Source organism: Solanum pennellii, chromosome 5, assembly GCF_001406875.1.
Source record: "Solanum pennellii chromosome 5, SPENNV200".
NCBI classification, from domain to species: domain Eukaryota; kingdom Viridiplantae; phylum Streptophyta; class Magnoliopsida; order Solanales; family Solanaceae; genus Solanum; species Solanum pennellii.
The window spans coordinates 33,012,441-33,018,891 of NC_028641.1; the positions used below are offsets into that span (position 1 = coordinate 33,012,441).

The 6,451-nt window shown below is 33.1% G+C and overlaps 1 non-coding gene across 1 annotated transcript; it reads left to right on the forward strand.

The window, feature by feature from the left end:
• Window positions 1-497: 497 nt before the first annotated feature.
• LOC114077403 lies at window positions 498-585 on the forward strand. The gene has a single exon (XR_003578709.1). It is a non-coding gene; the product is annotated as a small nucleolar RNA Z221/R21b (small nucleolar RNA).
• The last annotated feature ends 5,866 nt before the right edge of the window (window positions 586-6,451 follow it).

Sequence of the window (6,451 nt, forward strand, 5' to 3'; positions counted from 1 at the left end):
ACTTATGTTAACACATCCGTGTTGAATTCTATAAAAATACATTTCTTTTGGAGAATTCAATACGTACCCGTAGACATTTTTGGAGAGTCCAAGCAACATAGTCACTCGGTAGTGAGAACCATCAATAGGAACTAAATGGAATGAACTAGCAAAGATGGTATGTTGGTTATTCAAATTTTGTTGTTACCTCAACGTTCCAGATTTATAGGTAAATTTATATGCGCTTTCTGTCAGATAACTAGAAACAATTTTAGCTTTAACCTCATGATATCAGTTGGTTATATTCGAATTTGATATTTCATCTTTTTGTATTATTGTTGAGAATTATGAGAGGCTACGAGGACTCTATGTAGTGTTGTTATGATTATTGATGTTTGTCAGTTTATAAGTGGTTTTCTATTTTTCTTGATGTGTGAATTCCAATATCCATTTGCATGAGACCTTAACTACTGTTTCTCTCTCACTTTCACACACAGATTTTTTGTGTTTCGTAATTAGGGATGTGATGAGATATTGAGAAAAGCCATGCGCCACTCTGATATTAGTGATGTGAAATTTCTCATACCAATATACCTTTCTAAGCTCTTAAAAAAGTTCATTTGCATATGAGAACTAAAACAAGTGAGCATATATATATTTATTGTTACTACATAACACATGTTATTCTATTTTATTAGGCTCCTGCTAAAACTAAAAGTTGTTAGTTTCTTTAATACAAAGTTTCTACAGTTTCATTTTATGTGAAAAAAATAGAGTAAAGGACGAGCTAGCAAGATGCAATAAATAAATAAAAACTATATGAAAAAATGATTTTCAGTTCCTTGGAATTACATTTTGCATATTTAGAAATGTTTACAAATACAATATAATGTATCCTGTGCATTCCTATAATCGCGGCATTAAAAAGTTATAATATTTAGACGTAAAGCAGGGGTGTAATTATGTCAACTTAAAGAAAGCACAAGAGTGGACAAGTTGAAGGTAAAACTCAGCATGTTCTCGGGATCACTAGAAACATTTTGTCTGCTTCAGCTAGATGATGTACAAAATTAAATTGTCTCAGTATACATTTAAGGTGTTTGATGATGTTTCAAAGTTATCTTATTTGGAATAGCCTTTCTCCTTTTTGTATCTGTAGACACTTAAAATTTATTAGATATAAACTTATAAAGTTGTTCGAATTAAATTAAATTAATGAATATATTAGTCCAAATAAATATTATAAATTAATATAATTGATTTAATTATTTAAATTCAATAAATATAAATTTAATTAAAGTCCGCTCCATAAAGCCCATATGATATTTCATTTAAATCTGATTGGCCGAAGGGAGTCCTGTTCCGATTGCAACTCCTTTATTCTAAACTATAAATAGAGGTCTCATAATTCAGAAAAGAGAACCAATAATTCTAAACAAGAAGTTAGAGAAAACTCGTGGATCAAAAGCCATAAATTTCTCTATAAGTTCAAGAATTCAAGAATTCATATATTCTAGTGTTCAAGTTCAAGATTTGAAGAAGTCAAAATCAAGTTCAAGAACGATCAAGAACAAGACCACTGAATTCAAGATCAAGCTCCAAACCCTTGAATTCAACTCAAAAGTCAAGATCCAGTTAAAGTTCAAAGTTAAAATCAAGTCCAAGTATAAGTTCAAGTCCAAGATCAAGTTCAAGATCAAGTTGAAAAACGATCAAGATCAAGATCACCGGATTCAAGATCAAGCTCCAAGTCCTTGAATTCAACTAGAAAGTCAAGATCAAGATATAGTTCAAGTCCAAGATCAAGTTTAAGAACGATCAAGATCAAGACCACCGGATTCAAGATCAAGCTCCAAGCCCTTGAATTCAACTAGAAAGTCAAGATCAAGATATAGTTCAAGTCCAAGATCAAGTTTAAGAACGATCAAGAACAAGACCACCGGATTCAAGATCAAGCTCCAAGCCCTTGAATTCAACAAGAAAGTCAAGATCAAGATATAGTTCAAGTCCAAGATCAAGTTTAAGAACGATCAAGAACAAGACCACCGGATTCAAGATCAAGCTCCAAGCCCTTGAATTCAACAAGAAAGTCAAGATCAAGATATAGTTCAAGTCCAAGATCAAGTTTAAGAACGATCAAGAACAAGACCACCGGATTCAAGATCAAGCTCCAAGCCCTTGAATTCAACAAGAAAGTCAAGATCAAGATATAGTTCAAGTCCAAGATCAAGTTTAAGAACGATCAAGAACAAGACCACCGGATTCAAGATCAAGCTCCAAGCCCTTGAATTCAACAAGAAAGTCAAGATCAAGATATAGTTCAAGTCCAAGATCAAGTTTAAGAACGATCAAGAACAAGACCACCGGATTCAAGATCAAGCTCCAAGCCCTTGAATTCAACAAGAAAGTCAAGATCAAGATATAGTTCAAGTCCAAGATCAAGTTTAAGAACGATCAAGAACAAGACCACCGGATTCAAGATCAAGCTCCAAGCCCTTGAATTCAACAAGAAAGTCAAGATCAAGATATAGTTCAAGTCCAAGATCAAGTTTAAGAACGATCAAGAACAAGACCACCGGATTCAAGATCAAGCTCCAAGCCCTTGAATTCAACAAGAAAGTCAAGATCAAGATATAGTTCAAGTCCAAGATCAAGTTTAAGAACGATCAAGAACAAGACCACCGGATTCAAGATCAAGCTCCAAGCCCTTGAATTCAACAAGAAAGTCAAGATCAAGATATAGTTCAAGTCCAAGATCAAGTTTAAGAACGATCAAGAACAAGACCACCGGATTCAAGATCAAGCTCCAAGCCCTTGAATTCAACAAGAAAGTCAAGATCAAGATATAGTTCAAGTCCAAGATCAAGTTTAAGAACGATCAAGAACAAGACCACCGGATTCAAGATCAAGCTCCAAGCCCTTGAATTCAACAAGAAAGTCAAGATCAAGATATAGTTCAAGTCCAAGATCAAGTTTAAGAACGATCAAGAACAAGACCACCGGATTCAAGATCAAGCTCCAAGCCCTTGAATTCAACAAGAAAGTCAAGATCAAGATATAGTTCAAGTCCAAGATCAAGTTTAAGAACGATCAAGAACAAGACCACCGGATTCAAGATCAAGCTCCAAGCCCTTGAATTCAACAAGAAAGTCAAGATCAAGATATAGTTCAAGTCCAAGATCAAGTTTAAGAACGATCAAGAACAAGACCACCGGATTCAAGATCAAGCTCCAAGCCCTTGAATTCAACAAGAAAGTCAAGATCAAGATATAGTTCAAGTCCAAGATCAAGTTTAAGAACGATCAAGAACAAGACCACCGGATTCAAGATCAAGCTCCAAGCCCTTGAATTCAACAAGAAAGTCAAGATCAAGATATAGTTCAAGTCCAAGATCAAGTTTAAGAACGATCAAGAACAAGACCACCGGATTCAAGATCAAGCTCCAAGCCCTTGAATTCAACAAGAAAGTCAAGATCAAGATATAGTTCAAGTCCAAGATCAAGTTTAAGAACGATCAAGAACAAGACCACCGGATTCAAGATCAAGCTCCAAGCCCTTGAATTCAACAAGAAAGTCAAGATCAAGATATAGTTCAAGTCCAAGATCAAGTTTAAGAACGATCAAGAACAAGACCACCGGATTCAAGATCAAGCTCCAAGCCCTTGAATTCAACAAGAAAGTCAAGATCAAGATATAGTTCAAGTCCAAGATCAAGTTTAAGAACGATCAAGATCAAGACCACCGGATTCAAGATCAAGCTCCAAGCCCTTGAATTCAACTAGAAAGTCAAGATAAGGATATAGTTCAAGTCCAAGATCAAGTTCAAGAATGATCAAGATCAAGACCACCAAATTCAAGATCAAGCTCCAAGCCATTGAATTCAACTAGAAAGTCAAGATCAAGATAAAGTTCAAGTCAAGATCAAGATCAAGTCCAAGTCCAAGTTCAAAAACAATCAATATCAAGACCACCGATTCAAGATCAAACTCCAATCCCTTGAACTTAACTTAAAAGTCAAGATCAAGATAAATTTCAAGTCCAAGATTAAGATCAAGTCTAAGTTCAAGTTCAAGTCCAAGATTAAGATCAAGATAGAGTCAAGATCAAGATAAATCTCAAGTTAAAGATCAAACTTTAAATCCCTTGAAATCATATTTGAAAAGGAGAATTCAGAGGAATCATAGTGATTGTAACACTCGCACTTCAAAAATTAAATAGATTGTTGCTATAATCTTTTGCTATAATCTTCCGTTCTTGATTATTGTTTTCTCGACGTGAATTTTATTGTCTACAATATCATACCAGGAAAATATATAAAACAACTCTGATCGTGCCTGAGTCAATAAAGCAAATGATACCGAGGATATTGTCTCAGGTGAGCATTGTCCTCACGAATCTCAAATTCAATGTGGTTAATGGTAATTTGTGGACTCATAACGCCAAACAACAACTAGGTGAGTATAGTTAATGATCTGAAAAGGTTGTCTATTATGAAGAAAATATTTTGAATTGTAGTTAGATGTAGCGATAAATAAAGAAATTTCAAGGGTCTTTCATATACCGAGAGAAGACAATCACCAACGAATGTTTCCGTACCATGATTATGAACGCGTTTGTGCTTCTGGTGATGGACTGAATGAAAAAGAGACTTAATTTGAGTGTCCTTAATTGGTAAGATAAAGACTACTCTGTTGTGACAATCCAGTGTAAGGATAGATCAATGCTTCTCTTTGATACAATTTTACATTGGTGATATTGCATATTTGGTTTTCTATGGCAATGTTGATGCTGAAGGACCAGTAGTGCACCCGTTACTACAAGTTTCTTTTCATTTCGAAATCTCTTTCATGGTTTAATTTTTTGAAAACTTCTGAACTAATATTACAAAGTCTGTTCTCATTGAGGAGTACTGCATTAGACATATAGATGGTTCCCTGGTAAAACCAGACGCAGAATGGAAAAATAATGATCATTCAATGTCTTGAAGCAGCAAGTGAAAGAAGGGTATCTGAGGTAGCACTAATGATTTACTTTCTAAATCTTTTTAGATCCACTATTTGATATATATTCAACTCTAGCTATCTTTCTAGTGTATAAAAAGGTGAAACTGATAGTTGTAAAACTTATATATTTTACCTTGTCTATGTCAGTTAATGAAGTTTCCTTAGCTGCATGGTGGTGTATATATGTACTACACTAATTCACCATCCTGTAATATGAGAATCCGAAAAATCACATTCAATAATTTTCTTAATTAGCATCAGACCAAATTCAACTAGATAAGTCCAAATCACATTGGAAAATCATTACTCACTACAATAGATTAGGAACTTGCCTTATTTCAAATTTCAAATTGAGATGAAAAGGAGGATTAAGAAAGCATAAGAATAATTGATCACGGGTGAAAAACAAAAGGACAATAACTTCGTTACACATAGGAGTATAAGACTTCTAGAATTCTCCCCTTTCTTCAAGGTTCATGTTATAACACATTACGAAAGTTTTTGTATAGCTATTTATTACATGAAAATTTTTAATTGGATATCTCGGTCTTCTTCCAGGAAATTCTTGAATACAAATCTCAAAATTTCTAGAATTCTTTTTTCTCTACTTGATTTTTAATTAAATATGGACAATATAGTTGAACATTTCTGTCAAACAAGTTTTCTATTATATATTTTTTTTGCTAATTAATCATATTATACAATGATCAACCTACAACTTCTGTTTACTCTTTCTTTACATTCAAAGGACACATAGCCGGGGCAAGTCCAAAATCCAATTTTTCCATTTTCCTTCTTGCTCTCCTTTTGATTGTGATATGGTATCTCCTTTGGTGAATGTTCTTGAATAGTTTAATAGCGCACATTTTTCCTTTAAGCATATTCTCACTAAATTTATAGTTCAAGTTTGATGAAAAACTAATCTTCTTTTTGAGTGCATTTCATTTTTCTTGTTGCTTTAAGCTTACTAGATATCTATATTTGCTTAAAACTTAACTTATTTACTTTTCAAATATATATAAATCTTTTGCATTTTTGTTCTACTTAGTATACTTAATTCTTCCCCTAATGATATAGGCTCGGATCATTGACATTCAAAGTCCCTAATAATATGAAATACTCATCCATGAATTTGGCTTACAGTGTAGGGAAAGCTAAAGGGACTATGACTGGAGTTTCAAATGTGGTAAAGGAAAATTTATTGGAAATATATATTAGTCAGATGTATATAATACGTAATTTTACATTCATTTTTTACATTATGTCATATTCTATGTTTCAGGTATTTAATTTGCTTAAAATTTAAGATTATGTAGGACATATGTTGATTGTGAACAATCGTTTTCTCAACTCTTGTGTATTTGATATGTCCTAATTTGAAATAGAGAGTTCATATATTTTTAAAGAAGAGACTCAATTAGACCATACATTATCTTATTTTCATTGCTTAGGAAAAATAAAATATTTTT